The sequence below is a fragment of the Dreissena polymorpha genome, chromosome 7 (genome assembly GCF_020536995.1).
Source record: "Dreissena polymorpha isolate Duluth1 chromosome 7, UMN_Dpol_1.0, whole genome shotgun sequence".
NCBI classification, from domain to species: domain Eukaryota; kingdom Metazoa; phylum Mollusca; class Bivalvia; order Myida; family Dreissenidae; genus Dreissena; species Dreissena polymorpha.
In genome coordinates this window covers 9,312,837-9,337,188 of record NC_068361.1, presented here as the reverse complement: position 1 = coordinate 9,337,188, position 24,352 = coordinate 9,312,837, and the positions used below count along the sequence as shown (strand labels likewise).

General features: G+C 36.2%; 1 protein-coding gene and 2 long non-coding RNA genes across 3 annotated transcripts in view; 2 read left to right on the top strand and 1 right to left on the bottom strand.

Moving 5' to 3' along the window:
- Window positions 1–24,352, bottom strand: part of LOC127838402 (box C/D snoRNA protein 1-like) — a 380,290-nt gene that overhangs the window by 145,476 nt on the left and 210,462 nt on the right. The gene's annotated exons all lie outside the window — the stretch shown is intronic.
- On the top strand, window positions 5,922–8,824 carry LOC127838406 (uncharacterized). The gene is made up of 3 exons (XR_008029802.1): window positions 5,922–6,287; window positions 6,384–7,841; window positions 8,457–8,824. It is a non-coding gene; the product is annotated as an uncharacterized LOC127838406 (long non-coding RNA).
- LOC127838407 (uncharacterized) lies at window positions 16,773–17,635 on the top strand. Its single transcript, XR_008029803.1, has 2 exons — window positions 16,773–16,843; window positions 17,409–17,635. It is a non-coding gene; the product is annotated as an uncharacterized LOC127838407 (long non-coding RNA).

Sequence of the window (24,352 nt, the reverse complement as noted above, 5' to 3'; positions counted from 1 at the left end):
TCAATGATTTTTAAATTCACCCTGTTGGCGAGAAATATTTTACTCGATTTTTCCCCAGCTGATACCCATAAGACTGATGCGCCCATCGCCAGAATTGCAAGCGCAAATCTTCATTGTTCGCAGTAATCCCGTCGACAAAAAAATCGTAATACATCCAATAAATGATTTTATCACATGCCATACCCTGTTTTCCATGTTATATAACCATTACGAATATTTTTATCTTACACATGTGTAATATACTTTTTAAGTTCGCGCTTAGTTTCTTCATACGGTACTTCGGATAAATATGAACCTCGTTCTGAGAACATTGGTTTAAAATAGCAGTACACGGTAGGAAGCAAAAAGTTCGAATTGGCCACGGTAAAAAAGTGAAATATTGGAAAAGGGAAGGTTTCAATGTCAATTTTGAGGGTAATAGGTCTTATTGTACCCCCAAATTGCATTAAATCCTAAGAATATGACCATTTTCAAATGCGAAACTGTGGGGTCATGACCTCTTCCCATACTTTTGTTCTTTGTTGTTAATCAGGAAGCACAACTGCGGTAGGCATATTGTATTTTGGATTATATTTAAGCTGGAATCGCTAGAAGGGTCACGCTGTGAATTATTGCGCGAAAACCACCTGGTAACGAGGTATTTATTCATGGTTTGATGGGTTGTGCTATGTTTTGCGTGTAAAAGTGTCATTCCAAAATCAGGCTATCATTACGTTTCAGTCGTCCCCAGCCACTTTCGTACATGGTAAAAAGTTGATTTTGAAGCCCCGTTTTGCGGCCTTGCCATTCTTTCATTTTTGTCAAACGTATCACATGTACAGTTTCCATATGCATTTAAAAAAAAATCTTAAATGCAAGTTTCAGACTACTTGTGTGCAGGTAATGTGTTATTATGATTGCAGGTTTGTTGTTTTCTGAATTGAGCTTGGTGGAGATCAAGAAGGCGTACGCGGCCTCGAGAGTGTGTTTCTACCGTCTGCTACCTAAATGCGCGTGCGTTAATTGTCGTCCTAATCAACTCAGACTTATCAGGGACGATTCGTTTTTCTGCACTCACACAGCACAAATCAAACTGTTGTACTATTTGAAAATCAAACGATGAATCTCCAGAGTGGTATCATAATTTAAAAGAAAATAATTAGGAAAACAATAATACGCAATAACGTAGATTCGAATATAAAGTCAAACCACTACGACACGAATGAACCTTTGATAGAAGATGAAAGTACACAAGTATGACAAGAGCCAATTCGTAATGGAAAATCAATGTGTATAACAAGCACACGAGCGGATTCTAAATAGAAGATAACATTACAAAATAAAAACACACACGTACCCATTTATGCATAGCGTCTAGAAAAAAGGCCTTGGCAAACAGCGTTGACCCAGATGAGACGCCGAATGATGCGGCGTCTCATCAGGGTCTGCGCTGTATGCTTAAAGGAATTTCTGTAAGAAATATTCTAAATATAGAAATAAGTATACTAGACATCCCTAATTTTGGAAATAAATTGATCTAATTTAGAAGGATTGGAGAGTCCACTAGGAATAAATGGGTTTAAACATATGACTTGGACAAACTTTAAATAGAAGATGAAGCTACACAACAATAATATGAACGCACTGATCGTCTAAAATGAAATTACAAAACAATACTTTATTTAAGGTTAAATCAATTACATCGATCCTCTTTCAAAGTAATTAGACACACGAACTATGGAGATAAGTTAAGATTTAAATTCATGTAACTGCACAATCTCTTAATGCATGATGACATTTCAAAAGATTGACACCCATGCATTCTTAATAACAGATGACATTACAATTCAGCTAAATAAACATCACAAATAAATTTATTCAAAAGTTTAATGGTCATTTGTTTTGACCACGTGACCTGTTTGATCACAATGGACAGTTAATTTAGCGACCATGTACACTAAGATGTTAATGGACGACTTGTGACTCAGTGATCAGGGAAAAACATGTAATGCGCCTTTGAACGCGCCCGCGAGTATTAAAAGGGCGCTAAATAAATGTGGTATAACAAAAAATCCACAGAAAGAGTTTCAAGATTGGCCGCATAGATTTGCTAGTTTCAACATTGTGTGTCGTACTTGTGTTCTTACAATCCAGTAATCCAATGGACGAAATTCGCCAGTTAAAATAAACAAATTTATAAGAGTAAATGTAGAAAACAAAATGATGATAGGACATGATTAGTTGTTACTAATTTTCAATTGCATTAATGTCGGCATTTTGATGAACCCTTTAAAAAGCCAACGGCATTGACTCAAAGATTTAGACAATTTTAAAAAATCATTTAAACTATTCGAAGGTGTTATACGGTTATAAATTTGGGCAGAATTTCGACATGTCAACGTTTGATTTCGGAAGCGTTATATACTGTGTGTTTCTCGTTGGTTTCATACATAGCGTATAACTGCTGTATACTTTGCATCCGGATTGCAAGTATAAGAAACAGCTGAAGTTGCAGTGTCAACAGCACTGATTCGATAAGGCTTAATTTTAAGCAAGCTAAAGCGGCAGAAATATATTTTTATGGTCATTCCTGTGATAAAATCCATCTCAATTTTTAATGGTTTAACGGCAGAAATAGCGTATACAGACGCATTTACCTTCATTATGAAAATATTTAACGAAGACATAATTCAGCTGATTGGTCAGACAATAATTCTACACGCAAGGATAGATAGCGTGCCGTCAGAAGCGCTGAAGCTTAATAAGATGAAAATATTCTATTTAATTCCCATGTAAAGGATTTATTCAGAGAAAAAAAATAAAATCCCAAAGCCTTTACGATTACAATGTCTCTTCAATCGTGTTTACTTCATTTAAACTTTATATAAATACGGATAGCCCATGCTGTATTATAAGTTTTTGGCTTTGCGTTGTCGTCGATGATACAGTAAGGTTAGTTATTGCAAGTCCATTTTAAATAATTTACACTTGTTTAGCTTTTTAACTTCTAGATTTACCATTTTATGTAACTCGTAGTCTGTTCCGGCTCTATGCTATTTGCTGCTCAACAGTATATCGTGGTTAGAAATAAAGCTTTTAAACTTAAATCTGGTTAGAAAGATATTTGATTGAAATGGATTTTGTTACGGACTACAAAATCGTTATAATACTGGTAATACTCGTTTGATCTGTTATACACATGTATGTTTAAACTATCTGATTATACATGTCTAGGTCAGGATGTTGGGATGGGTTGGGCATGGTCTGACAATATAAACGACATGTTGGATCCGTTTACGAATTTAATGATGACTTAATTGTAAATTTGAAATTGCATTGTCTTCAATGACAGTCACGAAAACAATGTTCTGATTTTTTTTTCAAATCTTTGTACGATGTATACGATATTAAACAAATTTGGTCGCCTCGAATGTATTTTATTTGTTTACAATATGTACTATGATCTGTTTAACATGCTTTAAGTACTAATTATATAAATGCTAAACCTTACAAATTGGTTCGCTTAAAACATAACATCTAGTAAGAGTTTTAATTTAAACTGAAGATCATTCAAATATTGCATCGATATTGACAGGAACACATCGTATTGCATAACACAATTTTATCAATTTCAGCCAAGAATCATACACGAAATGCCAAATTCACCATAAATGACAGCAATTATATTTCGATCAACAGATTTTAAGCCCGATACGTTTTAAATTATGCGACAAGTCGTTTGCACACTATCCATTATGTGCATATGTGAACAGGTCGCGAAGTAATCTAGCAGTCTAGAAACTAGTAATCTCATACATTTTAAATGGTAACATGAACGTAAATGACGACCATTCGACTAAAAAATGTTTCCTTCTTTCGAGATTGTCTATGTTCAAAAACACCTAGAGCAACTTGAATTTACACTGTGTGGTGTAAATATACATTCGGATTTACTTAAAAGTACGTCCCTGCTTGGCGCAACGATTGGAATCATTATCATAATCAAAAACGTATCGTAATACACGATCAGGCCTCATACGATCTTTAAGCCAATACAGGTACTAAATGTCAATCATATTAATCGGGGGAAAATGTGAAGAGTTCAAAATAGCATTACAAATAGCATGTGCAATTTCAAGGAATTCAATGACTTATCATGTCGCGTGTCGAAATTTTTTAATACGTTTTTAGTAGCAATGTTTAACATTAAACTGGTATATGTTAACTAATAAATACATTAATACATAATAATAATAATAAATACAACGGTTAACGTAACATTGAGATGCACAGTATGCTATCAAAGCGGATGAATGTGGAACACACTATCTTGGGACACCTCTTGTTGAACTAACTAGAAATACTACTATCTATCTGCGCTACATTATCCTCACCATCACCAGCAACAATGGCATTATTATCATCACCATCGTTATTATTATCGAAGACTTAATGATCATTGCACACAGTATTTGGCCGACCTGTTTGTAGATGCATCTGCTGCTGCAATTCTGTCTGGCCTGTTCGATGGTTGTGGGATGTTCCGCACGTAAGTAAATATATATTATTTAGCCTTACATATTTAACCCATTTATGACTAGTGGACTCTCCCATCCTGCAAAATTGGATCGATTTATTTCCAAAATTAGGGATTTCTAGTATATTTATTTCTATATTTAGAATATTTCTTACAGAAATTCCTTTAAGCAAACAGCGCAGACCCTGAAGAGACGCCGCATCATGCGGCGTCTCATCTGGGTCTACGCTGTTTGCCAAGGCCTTTTTTCTAGACGCTAGGCATATATGGGTTAAGTACGCATCAGGCGTGTTTTTTAACTTATTAACATTGAAAATAAGACAACACTATTGATAAAAACATGCTCTGACAAATATTGTGTATGTGTGTTTTGTTGGTTGGTTGAACAACGATATGTGTGTACTTGTCTACACTAAGCGCGTGACACTAAGCGCGTATCATATAAGTGTAGAGCAAAACGAAACCAACTAATAGGAATACTGTTGTTAATTGTAGTGAGTTTTTATTTTTGACGAATTATGTAAAACAACTTGAAACAATTTCATTACTTGCGCACAAAACGATCGAACTAACTGGAACGGAATTACTGTGCTATAGTAGTGTTTGTATTCCTCTTTCTCTGTCAACAAACAACAAATCCTTTCATGAAACAGCGTCAAAATCGCAAACTAATATTTAATATATAATGGATTGCTGTAAAACGCAATATTTATTTCTTTACAGGTACGTATTGCCAAACGAAATATCGTTTAAAATATTATTTATATAAGATAATAATGTTTTAAAAATCAATGGATGTGTTTAAATGTATTCTTGAAAATAAAACGCAAAACTAAATTGATAAACCTTATAAAACAAGAAAGTCTTTCTATAATGCTACGCATTCTCTACCTTATAAAGTAGAATTGGTCTGGCGTCACTCAAGAGGATAAAATGAGTAATGTTTTATAAATATTAAGAATGACAACTTTTGTCCATATAATATGCAAATAGGTATGTTTATTAGTATTATTGTTTTCGCTGTTTAGTTTGTATTTCCTTCAAAAGCACATCCAAACTAAGTGATAAATATTTCGGATATTCGGATCGAGTGTCACGAATAAGCGATTGAAGAGATAAATCGGCCGAAACATTTTCTATTGCGATGACAAGTAAACAATGATTATATGCAGATATTATTATACAACACATCGTATACACTGAGGGACTTTACGCTCCACTTTATAAAAACATTTTTTCATGATGACATAATAAGTTAGATTTTTTTAATTATAAATAATATGTTATTTACAAGTAAAACAATTTATACACGCTAAAATCCGCAAGGAAATTGAATGTCGTAAAAAGCTGGCTACACATAAGCTATTTACACGTTTTTTGCACGTGCTTCATGATTATATCCACGAAATAAAATCTAAACCTGTTGTATGTGTATGTAATCGACTAGCACACAAGAAAAACACAAAATATAGTTTAAAAAGGTGTTCGCTAGCATGCCTCGCTTACCAAAACATGAGCGTTCAGAGGCTGTTGGTATGCTGAGAGCCGGAGGTGGCGTAACCGACGTCGCGCGTCAGTTTTATTGCGCGAGATCCACGGTTAATCGCCTTCGTGAAAGATACGACGTCACTGGAAGTATTAAAGGACGTCCACGCCCGGGTCAGCCCATGGTAACAACGCCTAGACAGGACGCCAACCTTCGACGCGTTCACAAACGTTACCGCTTCCGGTCTTCCACCCACAGTGCCAAACAAACAATTGGTATCCGTGGGTAAGTTGTGCACCATATTTTATTATTTTATGATGCTTGTACAATATTTGACAATCCACCGAAGTTAGAGACTGTTCAGTCACTTTTATTTTTCAGGCGACCAATCCATGCCCGAACCGTGATACGTAGACTGCGTGCCGTTGGTTTACGTTGTCGCAGACCTTAACGGGGATATATTTTGACCGATAGACACAAAGCTGCGAGACTTGTTTGGGCATGTATACATCATCGGTGGACCCGACGACAATGGTTGTATGGGTTTTAGTAATCTAAGTTCAATGTTCAGAACTGTGATGGACGTGTTAGAGTGTATCGTTCGAGAGGGGAGAGGTTCATCGAACAATGAATACAGAAGTTTAATCGTGGCTTTGGTGGCAGCATTCATGTGTGGGCTGGGATTTCCCAATTTTTACAAAACTGATATTGTCATTCTCCAGGGCAATGTCACCGCTAGGCGATACATAGACACCGTATTAGCTCCTGTTGTTGCTCCATTTATGCAGCGTGATCTCAGAGGAGGATTATTCCAACAAGACAATGCACCTGCACACTCGGCTCGACTTACAAGAGTTTTCCTTGCCACGAATGGAATTGCTGCGTTAAACTGGCCATCGCTATCGCTTGACATGTCTCCCATTGAGCATGTCTGGGACAAGTTAGGAAAACGCTTGAGAGCCCATCGTCAAGCCCCTAGAAATCTCAACCAGTTACGTCAAGCCTTAATACGCGAGTGGAATAACATTACCCAACATCAAATTACAAACATTGTGTTGTCGATTAGACGTAGATGCACTGCCTGCATTGCTTCTAATGGAAGTTACACGCGTTATTGATTTTTGTAAAATTGCGAGTTTCAATGTTAAGGGTGTTACCACTAGATTTGTGTTATTTCCTTTAATTGTTATAATTTTTCAGTAAAAATTTCGAAAGTTGCTTGTTACATACCTTTGCTCATTATTGCTAAATATCATACCAATTGAAGAATGTATACTTTACCATTTCGTTACTTTTACAACTGGAGCGTTTTTAAAGTCTCTCAGTGTATCTGTCACATTCTTATCCGTTCAATGCACTCTGCCATGAATTGGTTGACGCTAGACTTTTCTAGTACCATATCTTTACTAACTATATCAATGTAGTTTCATGTCAAGGTTTCAGTCGAAATTACATTCATAGCGTATCCCACCTTGGCAAATTCAAAATTATTTCCAATTTTTAAAGAGCCTTGTTCCTTTCCGGTTTAAAACACTTAAGCAATCGTACCCATGCTTTTTGTAGCTATTGCATGACGTATTTTTTATTCAATTTTCGAATAATCTTCTTTACATTTTCGCTAGGCTTGCGTGGATTGGTTTAATTCAGACTAAACACCAAACCAACTCGTTTTAGGCAAACTGGGCACATGTCCAGCTGTGGGAGACGGAGCTGGGACGTGTGCGGAAGAATGCTGGTCCGATTATGACTGTCCCGGTGAACAGAAATGCTGCTCCAATGGATGTGGGCACGTCTGCATGACACCAACACCAAGCTTGATTTCCGCCTTTTTTCCAACATGTTAGTATAGTGACGTCATTTCAACTTTATCAGTATACTGACGTCATTTCCACGTGTCAGTATAGTGACTTCATTTCATGATGTCGTGTTATTCAGTCATTTTCATTTTCATTAGCTTGTTGTTAAAACAAATACAGAAAATGCTATAATAATGGGATAAGTACGATTAAAAGTAAGTTATTTGAACCACTTAATAAGCTTCGTGGTTAAGATTTCAAAAGCCTCGCTATTTAAACTTATCTGAATTCAACACTTAACAAGTATTGTAGGTATAGTTCAATTTATGTTCTAGTATTATTTACAAAACAAGTCAAGAACAACATTAAAATAAACATAATATGCAGTAAAACGACATTATGCATAATATGTACAATGGTCATAGTTTCTATAACAAATGCTACTTGCAAAAATCTAGTTTAAGACTATTCTTGATTGTAAATTGAAAGTAAAGTTATTTTCTTGGTATATATGTCTTCTTGTATTTCGCTGCTTTCTTTGCAGCCGACTACGTGGGGTGGCCGAATGGTGATTGTATTCCGTGCTGTGTATTGTAAATTGAAAGTAAAGTTATTTTCTTGGTATATGTCTTCTTGTATTTCGCTGCTTTCTTTGCAGCCGACTACGTGGGGTGGCCGAATGGTGATTGTATTCCGTGCTGTGTATGCGTCACAGAACCTTGTCCGTGCTGCCCTTGGTGCTAGTGTTCCGGAGGAAGACCTCTTTGGCACCATGAAGGCCATGGGGTTAAACAGGGGCGTGTTTAAGAAGTGTGCATTTAATATGTTTTACAAACAATAAATTAAAATAACATACTTGTTTGGTCCATGTGTATATTATTTTCATGAACCATTTAGCTCACATCAATTGACCTTATTCGGAACACATTTTATCATTAGATGCACACACGTAGCTGCGATTCTCGTGCGATTCGACATTTCTAAACATACTGTACTGATACAAGTTATTAAAAATTAATACATGCATAATAATCTATGTTTGTGTATCTGCTCGACATATAAATGATGATGATGATGACGATGAAAATGAAGAAGATGATGATGATGATGATGAAATCAACGCTTAACTATGTGAATGACAGTTCAAAGCGTACACGCCTTCGGGAAAGGCAGGCATTGAGAAATGGCAGTAATTTGTTTATCATAATAGTTTAAGCACCACATATACATTTTCTTTTATTTTTGAAATTAAGTAAAGAAAATTCTTACGTTAAGTACAGAAACATTGACTGGACTTAAGAAAAAGTGCAAGCACAATTCCCGCAACAAATGACCGATGAAAAATTAGTCAACAAACTAGGATGATATGGTTACCTTAAACAAAATATATTTAAAAACGTTAATCATGTTTTGTTCATATTCTGACTTCGTAGCTCGACTTTATTACCGAGCCTACACATAGAAAATTCGCGAGCTAAGCCAGTGGGACTTATACAATAAATAAACAATATTATCTCCAGTTGTTTAGGATATTTTGCCGTCACTTCATTTACATATTTTGCAACAACAGTTTAAATCATCTTTCGTGTAAAATAAATATTACTAATGTTTGAAAGCAGTCATCTGTTTTTTTTACGTAAATGGCTTTCAATTTTCCAGGTGCAATTATTTACCATTCAAAGTTAATGCCTATTTTTTGTTGATAACGAATCAATTTAAGGCATTTGTGGAACGTTCTGACATTTGTAAAAACAACTTTCAGTGAAATAATTGGTAACATATGATGCTAATATAAAATGCTGACTTAATTGTAGTTGATCTAACAGAATTGCACAAATGATGTCATAATCAGATCTAGTATGTCATTCTAGTATGTCAATCTATTGCTTAGAGTACATTTTAAGACACACTTCTTTTATACGCAAAATACAATTGACAAAATACAATAAAAGCGGAACGTGTCGTTCCAGATTAGCCTGTGCGAACTACACAGGCTTATCTGTGCCGACACTTTACGCACATGCACTTAACCCCGTTCTCAAACAGCGAGGGTTTTATTATTATATAGTGGTGCCTTGTTGGTAGCTTTCGCATTATTATATTGAAGCTGTGGAAAGTGTCCATGTTACTGGCCTCTGGACAACGCAACAATATAAACTCGTGCAATACACAGAGAATAATAGGTTATTTTCGCTTAGAATAAAAAGACGGCGAATATTGCCAGGTTACTTTCAAACATTGACTAAAATAGCAATTTCCAATTTACGTGATAAAAATATATCAGTAGCGTTATATAAGGCGGATATCAATGTAGTGGTAACTGTTTTACCTAACACACTCTTAAGCAATTGCGTATACATCACACAACGTAGTATACATTTATCTCGTTGATTCCTTTACAACTTTAATATGTCAAAGATGCATTTACACGGACTTACCTATCTGTTCGAACAAACTGCCGAATGTCAACAAATAATGAGAATACAAACAATCAATATCGATGTTGATAAAGAATGCTTATTTATTGAACTTGAATTAAGGCGAAATTAATCATAAATATATCATCTTGCGTTCCATCAATATAAATGCGTTACTGCCAACTCTAGATCTATTGCCTATGATGAACCCCGTTACAACGGAATAAAAAAAGCTGCAAGTTGCATCTTAAACTTCTGTGCTTATGTAGGAAAACTATCAATCAATGCGTTTCGAATTATTGTCGAGCCATTCAGCTGAGTAATCGCTTTGCGGAATCCTTCAATGATAAAACCAAGCTCGTCAGTATGCCATTACACGTTTTCAGGAGCGAGAGGGATAACAACCAAGGCAATTTTCTGTACCATAAAGTGCCTTTCTGTTTTAGCTTTTACAAATACTTCTTAAATATGTGTTGCTATTCTCACTACAAATTATGTTGTTTCTTCTACTCTTTAGCATACCAATACTACTGTTGCTGTTTCTATAACGATAGCCATTACAAGTTTGTCCACTACAACTCATCTTACTACTTTTCTTCTTGTTAACCGCTTCTTCAAGCGCTTCTATTGCGAGTACTTACCGTTCTTCTGTTTTATCTTCTACAGGAGTCATAATTTCATATATTTAGAAAATCTCAATATAGTTCGTACTGTATGGTCATAATTGTGAAGTCTCGGAAATCTATTAAACGATTAGGGAATATATTTAAAAGTGACTAGAGTACAAATCTAAGGTACATATATAAAATATATTAAATGATCAAGTACGCGAAACGTTTGAAACAAGCAACCTGCAGTAACGATCATAAATGTGTTTCATCTATATGATACAAATAAGCTTTAGTGCTTACAGCCCCTGAAGACTTAACTATGAAATTATTGAAAATATGTACAGGAATACGTTCTTCTGCATCAACACAGCGACGATTTCACTTATGGTATATGTAATACAACACACGATGACAAACGCGAAGCTCTACCATCAGGTAAGTTCTTGTTTTTATCAAATAATTGTATAACAGAATACAAATTGTAAGCAGAACATTATTAAAACTAGGATTACCGCCGTATAAAGTTCTATAATTGTAGGTTTCAACCGGTTTTCTGGCTGGTCTAACCTCAAAATTACCAAAGAATAAATAACAAACCAAACGCGCGTCTCAAACATTTTCAATTTAATTAACCTATGCAGACAGCAAATGAAAAACATAACTGCCAAAACGTGACACACGAATCGTATAATACACTGATAATTTAATTTCATAATTGTCGTAAGTATAAGATATCTTTTTCGATGATTAGGAGAGGTGTGTTTAAAGTAATTATGTACACACAAGAAATATAGCCCATCTTATAAAGATATTAAACTATCCAGTTAGCGCAAAATGTAAACAAAACTAGGTGTGAGAAAGGTAGTTTATTTGTTTCTTCCACATAACAGAAATTAGCTTTAATGCCTACAGTCTATGAAGACTATGACAACTTTGAAGATATTATATATTCTACTGCATTTATACAGCTCAAATTAACTACAAACATGTATTGTATTATTTGATAATCAAAAGATGAAGCTGCAGGGAGGTATCAGCAGAGAAAAGAAGATAATTCGCAATACAATAACACGCAAGAACGTAGATTCGAAGATATGGTCATACCATTACGAGACGGATAAACCAAAGACGAAGACACAAAGCTATAAACAGTTTTAATATTATAAACTGTGTTGGATTCATACAAGGCGTATAACTGACGTATACTTTGAATCAGGATTGCAAGTATAAGGAACAGCAGAAGTTGCACTGTCAACAACACTAATTCGATAAGGCTTAATTTTGAACAAGCTTAAGCGGCAGGAATATATATATTTATTGCCATGGTAAATTCCTTGGATAAAATACCTCTCGCTTTTTAATGGTTTAACGGCAGAAATAGCTCATTAGAGACGCATTTACTTTCGTTCTGAAAATATCAAGCTTAGAGATTAGTCAGCCGATTTGTCAGACAATAATTCTTCACGCAAGGGTAGATAATGTGCCGTCAGAAGCGCTGAAGCTTAATAAGATGAAACATATTGTTTCTATTTAATTCCCATGTAAAGGATTTATTGAGGAAAAAAACTAAAATCCCAAAGCCTTTACATTACAATGTCTCTTCAATAATGCTCACTAAATTCAAATTTTATCTAAATAAGGATAGCACATTCTGTATTATAAGTTTTGGGTTTTGTGTTGCCATCGATGATACAGTAAGGTTAGTTATTGCAAGTGCATTTAAAATAATTTACACTTGTTTAGCTCTTTAACTTCTTGTTTTACCACTTTATGTAACACGCAGATATTTAATTTAAATGGATTTTGTAATTGACTACAAACGCGTCGTATATGAGTAGTAAATGGTAAAAATCATAATACTAATGTTAATACTCGTTTGATCCGTTATATAAATGTATGTTCAAACTTTCTGATTGTTAGGAATGGTATGAAAATAGAAATTACGTGTCAGATCTGTTTACGAATTGAATTATGAATTAATTGTAAATTAGATATTGGATTGTCGTAGCAGACAGTCGCGAAAACACTAGAGTGATTTCTTTTCAAATCTTTAGACGATGTACACGATGTTGAACAAAGTTAATGTCTTAATGGCGTCTCGTATGTATTTAGATTAGTTTTCAGTATGTAAGTCATATAATCAGTTTTGAATAATATGCTTTAAGTACTTATTATATAAATGCTTACTATTAAAATGATTGGTTTTATAAAAAAAACATAACATCTAGTAAGAATTTTACTTTCAAACTCAGAATCATTCAAATAGTGCATCGATATTAACAGGAACACATCGTGTTGTATAACACAATTTGATCAATTTCAGCTGATAATCTTTAAAGACCAAATGCAAAATTCACCATAAATGACAGCATTTATATTTCGCTCATTAAATTTTATATACGATTAGTTTTAAATTATGCAATAAGTCGTTTTCATACTATCCATTATTTGTATATTTGAAAAGGTCGCAAAGTAATCTAACAATACGTGCATAACACTCGTAAGACGCAGTCTAGAACCTGGAACATCATACATTATATAAATATAACATGGCTGACAGTGTGACAGTAAATTTGTCAACTTGAGGAAATACTGTCAACCTAGGCGAAGCCAAGGTTGACAGTATTTTTCCGAAAGTTGACAAATTTACTGTCACCCTGTCAGACATGTTATATTTATTTTATTATACCGAATAAACTATTTAAACATGAACAATTTATATGAACCATGAACAATTTTAATATTCAATAATTGAATTTTATTTCAGCAATGAACAACCATTAATATGTTGAGTGGTTCAGATTTACGGGCAGAGCAAAATGAACTTCGCTTTATTCGGCACCGACCTAGTAATCAATTTATCCCATCAATTTTGTTAGTCGTCAAATATTTCTTTGAAAATATATTACAGAACCAGCTTTCCGTATTTTATTTTCATCACTTGATTACGCAATTTATGACGTACTTGCGTGACGTCATTTCGGTGACGAAACATTTTGGGACAACAATATGGACGTGGTGTTTTTTTTAACAGTAAAATATTTGTTTAAAGCATCGAACGAATCCAAAACGTATTTCGGATTGTGTGTTTGTCATGCATAACACCTTAAGAACACACACTGGAAGTGTATATCGTTGTAACTTTATTGTTATTAGCATTGGATTAAAGTTGCCTTTGAGGTAAACGTGTCGTTTATACTAAATTGATTTTCTTTTTGACTCCTGTCAAAGCTAAAATAATGGCATTAATCTATTCTACCGCACAGTTTCAGCTGCAATCGATATTTTAATTATCCAAATACAACGGACACGCAAAACTGCGTACTGCGCATGCGCGAATGGGACAGAATAATTTTCGAACATTCCGCACGTGATAGCTAAGGCAGCGGGATACAGTATTTATTTGTCTAAATTTTTTTCACGCTGATGGCACGTGATTGCTATGGCAGCGGGATACGGTATATTTTGGACAGTAAATTTATTCCCGCTGGGTCTGACAGTATTTCTATGTCACGATGGCCTATGGGAGTAAAGCATTGTGAATAAAAGTGAGGTATAATAATATAAATTGTACATGAACGTAAATGACGTCCATTCGACCAAAGTGTGTTTCCTTCTTTCAAGATTGTCTATGTTAAAAAATACTTAGTGCAACTTGAATATATATTGTGTGTTGTAAAAATATACACTCAGATTAACTTAATAATACGCGCCCTCTATCAGGATTGGCGCAACGATTGAAATCACACTCAGTACATTTATTGGCTTAAAGATCGTATGAGGATTGATCGGATCACTATGATACGTTTACGATTATGATCATGATTTCAATCGTTGCGTCAATCGTATTAATCGGGGAAATGGTGAAGGGTTCAAAATAAAATTACGAATAGCATGTGCAATTTCAAGGAAATCAATGACTTACCATGTTTCTTGTCAATATTTAAATATAAGCCGTGCTCTGTAAAAAGTAGTTTAATGCATGTGCGTAAAGTGTCGTCCCAGATTAGCCTGTGCCGTCCGCACAGGCTAATTTGGGATGACACTTTCCGCCTAAACTTAAAAATATCACTTAAATATCATAAAAGCGGAAAGCGTCGACCCTGATTAGCCTGTGCGGACAGGCAAATCTGGTACGGCACTTTACGCACATGCATTGAAACCCACTCTTCACAGAGGGGCCTATAGTTTTTAATAGCAATATTTAACATTAAACTGGCATAAGCAAACAAATAAATACATATAATTAACCAACAGTAAACGTACCAGGGAGATGCACAGTATATTATCAAAGCGGAAGAATTGTGGAACACACTATCTTGGGACAACTCTTGTTGAACTAACTATAAATACTACTATCTATCTGCGCTACATTATCCTCACCATCACCAGCAACAATGTCATTATTATCATCACCATCGTTTTTATAATCGACGCCTTAACGATCATTGGAAAAAGTATTTGGCCGACCTGTTTGTAGATGCATCTGCTGCTGCAATTCTGTCTGGCCTGTTCGATGGTTGTGGGATGTTCCGCACGTAAGTAAATATTTATTATTTAGCCTTACATATTTAACCCATTTATGCCTAGTGGACTCTCCCATCCGGCTAAATTTGATCAATTTATTTCCAAAATTAGGGATGTCTAGTATATTTATTTCTATATTTAGAATATTTCTTACAGAAATTCCTTTAAGCAAACAGCGCAGACCCTGATGAGACGCCGCATCATGCGGCGTCTCATCTGGATCTGCGCTGTTTGCCAAGGCTTTTTTCTAGACGCTAGGCATATATGGGTTAAGTACGCATCAGGCGTGTTTTTTTCACTTATTAACATCGGTAATATGACAACACTATCGATACAAACATGATCTGACACATATTGTGTATGTGTGCTTTGTTGGATGGTTAAACAACGATGTGTGTGTACTTGTCAACACTAATGTGACACTTAGCGCGTATCAAATAAGTATAGAGCAAAACAAATTAACTAATAGGACTAATGTTATTAATTGTAGTTAGTTTTTATTTTTGACGGAATTGTGAAAAGAAACTTAAAACAATGCCATATTGCGCACACAAAGCAATCGACATATATTTAACGGATTTACTGTGCTGTATTAGCATCTGTATTCCTCTTTCCATGCAAACAAAAACAAATTCTTCAATGAAAGATAAACAGCGTCAACATCGAAACAGAATATTGAATGTATAATGGATTGCTGTACTTTATTTATTAACCGGTACGCATTGTCAAACGCAATATTAAGTAGAATTAGTCAGGCGTCACTCAAGATGATAACAAGAGTAATGTTCTATAAATATGTATGATGTCAACTTTTGTCGTATACTATTGTAATTAGGTATGCTTATAAATATGATTGTTTTTGCTGTTAAGTTTGTATTTCCTGCAACACCACATCCAAAACTAAGTGATATATATTTCGGATAATCGGATATTTTTTTCAAATCATTAACTTTGTATTTATTCTGATCAAAGTTGTGGATTAAGTACATTTGTATAATACAATTATTATATGACAATTAAAATAAACCATACGGCTGAAATATTTTAAATTATATTTTGATATTTAATAAACCATATTCCGCTATATTGTAATTTATCTATCTATAGTCGCAATGAATTGTTTGACGTCAAACTAGACGCTAGACAGACTCGTTTCAGGCAAAGCGGGCACTTGTCCAGCTGTGAGAAACCGACCTGGGACTTGCGCGGAAGAATGCTGGTCCGATTATGACTGCCCCGGTAACCAGAAATGCTGCTCCAATGGATGTGGGCACGTCTGCATGACACCAACACCAAGCTTGATTTCCGCCTTATTTCCACGATGTCAGTATAGTGACGTCATTTCCATTATTTCAGTATAGTGACGTCATTTTCACTATGTCATTATAGTGACGTCATTTCATGTTGTTGTGTTATTCGGTCATTTTCATTAGTCTATTGTCAAAACAAAACAGGAAAATGCTATAATAATAGGATAAGTAAGATTAAAAGTGAGTTATTTGAACAACTTACCAATCATCGTGGTTAACCCATTTATGCCTAGTGGACTCTCCCATCCTTCTAAATTGGATCAATTTATTTCCAAAATTAGGGATTCATATTATATTTATTTCTATATTTAGAATATTTATTACAGAAATTCGTTTAGCAAACAGCGCAGACCCTGATGAGACGCCGCATCATGCGGCGTCTTATCTGGGTCTACGCTGTTTGCCAAGGCCTTTTTTCTAGACGTTAGGCATAAATGGGCTAAGGTTTCAAAAGCCTCGCTATATTAACTTATCTGTATTCAACGCTTAACAAGTATTGTAGATCTTGATATTGTTCAAGTCAAGTTCTAGTATTATTTACACAACAAATAAAGAACAACTTTGAAATAAAATAACCACTATATGTAATCCAAATGATATTATTCATAATATGTACAATGGTAATAGTTCCAACAACAAATGCTACTTGCAAATATCTATTTGAAGACTATTATTTTTTGTTTATTGAAAGTAAAGCTATTTTCGTGATATACATGCATTTTTTATCCCGCTGCTTTCTTTACAGCCAACGACTACGAGGGAACGACGGATCCTGATTGTATAGTAATGCTTGGTAGTCTCTTTTGTATTCCGGGCTGTATATGCGAAGTATCACCCTGTCCGTGCTGCGCGTGCTAGTGGACCGGAGCAGGACCTCGTTAGTACCATGAATACCATGGGGTTAAACAAGGGCGTGTTTACGAAGTGTGCATTTAATATGTTTAAAATATAATAAAGTCAAATTAAATACTTTGTTGTCTCGTGTTTGTTTTATTTTCATAAACCATCTTAGCTCACAACAATAGATCTTATTCGGAACACATCATATTATTGGATATACACACTTAGCTGCGACCCCCTTGCGAGTCGACATAACTAAACCTCCTTTACCTATACAGAACTTCATACATGCATACTATTCTATGTTTGTGTATCTATTTGATATAGAAAGTAACCTTGGTGATGAATTAGTGTTCTTGCATTTTTGCAAGGTTTGGAAACCATATGTGACGCAAAATTAGAATATTGAGCCTCACCATAAGAAAACCGGTCTTGATGCTTGTGCGTCAAGTTTCGTCCCAGAAAAGCATGTCAGGGACGACACTTTCCGCTGTTATTTAGTTTACCTTTAAAGGAAGTCTCTTCTAAACGAAATAACATACTAGGCGGGAAGTATCGCCACTTATTAATCTTACTGGCTACACAGGCTTATCTGCAACGACACGTCACGAACATTAATTAAGCCAGGTTTTGACAGAGCGCGGCTAATATTTATCATATAGATAAAATGAGTGTCCTATGATAGTGCAGACTCGCGAGGAAACGATGGTTAAGTAAATTGTAATGTTACAGACTTTTACGCCATAGGTAATTTTTCACATTTTAACGTAGCAATTAATGAAAGAAAACGTTCCAGAAATCGGAACTAATAGACAGCACTTCGCTCAACTTAAATAACGTTTGTGTAACTCTTTTTGCAACTGGTGATTCGAGATGAATCAGTTTGTGGTTTACCTTAAATACCGTACCAAGTTTATTCGAAAATTGACAGTATCAATTAACTTTCGATCTTACATATTTGTCCGAATTTTGCTTGATTAAGTTGTTACCGCTTATTCGGTTTTTCGATAATACCATCAAGTTTTAATAAATCATGAAACAAAAATGTGTTTATGTCTAACAGTGTATTGATTGTAGCAGAATTAATACACCGATGCATTGTTCCTGTCAAACAAAGAGTTCCTAAACATGTTTAATAATTTTGTATTTGAAGCTTTAATGTGGTTTATTTTGAGTTATCAGTCATTTAAAAGCGATAATTCACTGTTTCAACACAGTGAAAAATAACCTTGAAATTTTCGGTAATTTTCACCGTTTTACTGGCGTATCATGGACAACACTTTCTGCTTTCATGGTATTTAACGTTTAAACGAAGTCTTATCTTAGCGAAAATCCAGTTTAGGCGAAAGGTCGTCCCTCATTAGCCTGTTCGATTGCACAGGCTTATCAGGGTTGATACTTTACGCACATTCATAAAGCACAGTTTTTTCACGAGGCCAATATAATGAGCTGTTTAAAATGAGTCGCTCCACAACAAAACCTGTGGTGAAAGCAAATTTTTAAAACTATTTGTATACTGTGTATTTTAAACAAGAGATATCTTTAAAAAAAAAAAGATATACGGCGTTGATTGTGGTCCGTGTTGATGAACGCTTAAACGTTATAGCCATGATATCAAAGAAAGCAAATTTTTTCTGCGCCGTTCTTAGCTGCATTCAAATCAATTAAGAGGTGTTAAAATATCGTTTCATTATATATTATTTCTAAGATATCTATAATTACAGAATAGAGTGTATACAGAACATCCGTATATGCAGTGTTTGAAATATGTATACGCGCGTTCTTCGAATAGACCTGTTTTAGTGGTTTATCGGACATTGTTATTTGATTCGGTTATTAATACTATCATGAATCTTCGCGCTGATGCTTAATAAATTGGCCAATATTTTGGAATATTTCTAATTAAATTAATAAAAACTGGTACTTATCATGTAATTGTTGAAAACAAATTAAGCATCTATGATTGTCAAACCAATAAATATCGCCGAATATCTCCGTTTAATATCTTTCTGATGAAAATAAACTTCAAGTTCATAATAGATAACGCGATAGCGTTTATATTACGATTCTATTACTGACCGCGAACTGACATTGATACCTTGCGGATTGCAATCCAATGCAATAAAGTGAGGTTACGATTTCAATGCTGGAACGACGGCGTGTTTAAAGCTTTTTACATTCACATGTTAAACGGTCAATTTCGAAAACAATTTAAAATATTTTCGTCATAGCTTTTATCAGATTATAGAAAAACAATACAGATGATAGAAAAACAATACTTATATGATCTTTAATATACGAGTGCGCATATTGCAATATGGTAGTAATTGCTAAATAGGAGAACACAGCCTTTTAGTACAAACGCTCTGGCGCTGAAAATCTTCTCAATATAAAGGGGTACACACAAACTATATTGATGTCGAGAGTTATGTGTTAAACTGTTCTATCTCTCAAGCCTTATCATTAGCTTTATTTCCGTTTAACACATGCACATTTAAGCGAGGAACTGAACAATAAATGATTCAACAAAGGGTTTTCAACAAAGTGTTAATATGCAATAAGTGCATGCGGAAATTAACGATAATTGGTTAAAAGAAACTTGTTTAAATATTTATGCACAGATAAATCAAGGAGGACACTTTCCGCCTAAACTGGATTATCACCAATAAGAGATTAGCTGTAAACATACCATTAAAGCAAAAAGAGTCCTTCCTTATAAGCCTGTGCGGACTGCTCTGGCTTATCTGTGGCGACACTTTACGCACATGTATTAAGCCCGGTTTTTAAGAACAGGAATCTAGAAAAGGTCACGCATCGGCGACCATACAGTTTCAATTGTTTCGTTTTTGCGAAAAATATCACTAAATTTATTATAGAACTAATATATACTATTTGGAATTATCTTAAGTTCTTTTAATAAGATGAAAAACTGTTAAGCATATTTATGGGCCCCTTTCAGAAAAACAAGAGTTATCCCTCGGAAGCGACCTGATGCAAGCTGAACTCCTGTTGGCTGCCTGTCTAGTTTCGGCACGGGATTTTAATTAGGGTCGGCGTCACCTACATCCTATTTAGCGTATGTATTATGCTTTATTTACATTGCGAGTGGGTATGCACCTTTAAGGGCCATTTTTTTGACAAAAAAGTGTTATCCCCCGGAAGCAACCTAGTGCGAGCTAAAATCTCGTTGGCTGCCTGTCGGGCTGATCTAGTTCCGGCCAGGTTGTTTTTTTATTAGGGTCGGCGTCACATACAGCCTATTAAGCGTATGTATTATGCTCTATTTACCTGGCGAGTGTCTATGCACCTTAAACGACCCCTTTCGGACAAACTAGAGTTATCTCCTGGAAGTTACCCAGTGCAAGCTGAACTCCGGTTGGCTGCCTGTCGGGCTGATCTAGTTTCGGCACGATGTTTTAACTAGAAATGGCGCGGCAGAGGCCGACGCGTATCCCCACGCCGAATGTTTGACCTAGGTGTGCCCCAGGGCTGGTAATGGGGCCATGCATAGCTGAGATTGACCGTATTGTCATAAGAGAAGTTCATCATCAATTAGAAGTGAATTGGTGTAGAAATGAAGAAGTTATAGTAAAAGGCAATTTTGGGTGGGTGTGACATATGTGGGCAGGGCGCCCCAGGGTTGGTAATTGTGCCATGCATAGCTGAGATTGACCGTATTGTCATAAGAGAGGTTCAGTATCAATTTGAAGTGAATCGGTGTAGAAATGAAGAAATTATAGTAAAAGGCAATTTTGGGTGGGTGTGGTCTATGTGGGCGGGGCGCCCCAGGGTTGGTAATGGGGCCATGCATAGTTGAGATTGACTGTATTGTCATAAGAGAAGTTCAATATCAATTTGAAGTGAATCGGTGTAGAAATGAAGAAATTATAGTAAAGGCAATTTTGGGTGGGTGTGGTCTATGTGGGCGGGGCCCCAGGGTTGGTTATGGGGCCATGCATAGTTGAGATTGACCCTAATGTCATAAGAGAAGTTCAGTATCAATTTGAAGTGAATCCGTGTAGAAATGAAAAAATTATAGTAAATGGAATTTTTTGGTGGGTGTGGCCTATGTGGGCGGGCGCCCCAGGGTTGGGATTGGGGCCATGCATAGTTGAGATTGACCCTAATGTCATAACAAAAGTTCAGTATCAATTTGAAGTGAATCCGTGTAGAAATGAAAAAAATATAGTAAATGGAAAATTTTGGTGGGTGTGGCCTATGTGGGCGGGGCGCCCCAGGGTTGGGAATGGGGCCATGCATGGTTGAGATTGACCGTATTGTCATAAGAGAGGTCCAGTATCAATTTGAAGTGAATCGGTGTAGAAATAAAGAAGTAAATGTAAAATAACCTAAAAAAATGAGTGATAATTTCTGACGCGGCCCCACCCCAACCGCTATAACTTTTGACCCAGGGGTCAGATCAAAATTCCAAATAGTGCAGGGTCGCACATATGCTCATAGCTACCATGTGTGTAAGTTTCAAGGTTCTAGTGCTTTTAGTGTAGGAGGAGATAGTGGCTAGGACGGACGGACAGACAGACGGACGGACGGCGGAGATAACCACAATATCCCCACCTTTTTTTCAAAAAGCGTGGGGATAATAAGGGTCTGCGTCACATACAGCCTATTAAGCGAATTATGCTCTATTTACATGGCGAGTGGGTATGCACCTTTAAGGGCCCGTTTCGGATAAACAAGAGTTTTCCACTGGAAGCGAGCTAGTGCACGCTGAACTCCCGTCAGCTGCCTGTCGTCCTGATCTAGTTTCGGCCCGGAGTTTTAATTGGGATCGGCGTCATCTACAGCCTATGTAGCGTAGGTATTATGCTCTATTATCATGGCGGGAGGGTATGCACCTTTTAGGGCCCTTTTCGGATAAACAAGAATTTCCACCGGAAGCGAACTAGTGCACGCTGGACTCCCGTTTGCTGCCTGTCGGACTCATCTAGTTTCGGTCCGGTGTTGTAATTAGGGCCTGCGTCACCTACAACCTATTTAGCAAATAAGGCTCTATTTACATGACGAGTGGGTATACACCTTTAAGGGCCTCTTTCGGACAAACAAGAGATATCACCCGGAAGCGAACTTGTGCCAGCTGAACACCCTCCGGCTGACTATCGGGCTGATCTTGTTTCGACCTGGGGTTTTAATTAGTGTCGGAGTCACCTACAGCCTATTTACCGTATGTATTATGCTCTATTCACATGGCTAGTGGGTATGCACCTTCAAAAGTCTTTTCGGATAAACATGGGTTATCCCCTAAACGATCTAGTGCAAGCTGAAATCCCGTTGGTTGCCTGCCGGGATGATCTTGTTTTTGCCCGAGGTTTTAGTTAGGGTCCTCGTCACCTACAGCATATTTAGCGAATTAGGCTCTCTTTACCAGGCGAGTGGGTATGCACCTTAAAGGGCACCTTTTGACAAACAAAAGATATCCACCGGAAGCGAGTTAGTGCAAGCTGAACACCCTTCGGCTGACTATCGGACTGATCTAGTTTCGGCCTGGGGTTTTTATTAGGGTCAGCGTCACCTTTAGCGTATGTATTAAGCTCTATTTACATGGCGAGTGTCTATTCACATTTAACGGCGTCTTTCGGACAACAAGAGTTATCTCCCGAAACCGACCTAGTGCAAGCTGTACTCCCGTCAGCTGCCTGTCGTCCTTATCTAGTTTCGGCACCAGATTTTAATTAGGGTCTGCGTCACCTACCGCCTATTGAGCGAATAAGGCTCTATTTACATGGCGAGTGGGTATGCACTTTTAAGTTTTAAGGGCCCTTTTTGGACAAACAACAGTTATCCCGCGGAAGCGTATGGCAAGCGGTTCTATGGCAAGCGGTTCGACGCATAATCCCAAGAAACTAGGTTTCATTCCAAGAACCTAGGTTCTCAGGTTCTCATGAAAGTCTTTAGTGCATAGGGGTTTCTTGCAGTGTGGCCGATATCTTACGATTGAATAATAAGTTATTACACATAAACAAAAGAGATTAAATTTCTATTTATACCATAATGATTGCTTACTGTACCGTTCAGTCGTTTGAGGCCCGAACAAGGGAACTGAATGTCTGAAACTCATTTAATGCTGTAACAATGTATTATAGAACGATTGATCTGAATTTGTTTCAATTTTCACTTTCGTAGAATATTACTGAGCATTGCCTGAACATTGTTTAAAAATGTTCTTGCGGAGTACATTCACTGTGTTACGCCTATTTCGTATCATTTTACACATATGCCGCCAGCGTGTCTCATGCAATGGGAGACAACTGGAGGTTATTTAGCGGTTCGACGCATAATCCCAAGAAACTAGGTTTCTCATGAGAACCTAGGTTTTCATGAGAACCTAGGTTCTCATGAAAAACTAGGTTTATGAAATCCCAAGAAACCAGGTGTCTCATGAGAACCTAGGTTTTCATGAGAACCTATGTGCTCATGAGAACCTAGGTTTTCATGAGAACATAGGTTCTCCTGAGAAACTAGGTTTTAAAAAATCCCAAGAAACCAGGTTTCTCGTGAGAACCTAGGTTCTCATGAGAAACCTGGTTTCTTGGGATTTTATAAACCTAGTTTCTCATGAGAACCTAGGTTCTCATGAAAACCTAGGTTCTCATGAGAAACCTGGTTTCTTGGGATTTCTTAAAACCTAGTTTCTCGTGAGAACCAAAAACCTAGGTTCTCATGAGAAACCTGGTTTCTTGGGAGTTCTTAAAACCTAGTTTCTCAGGAGAACCTAGGTTCTCATGTTCAAAAATACCCAACACTTTATTATTATGTGACATGTTTGTCTTACTTTATCTTAATATTGCAGATTCTGTATTCATTTGTTTTGGTAATTTACAGGACAGAACA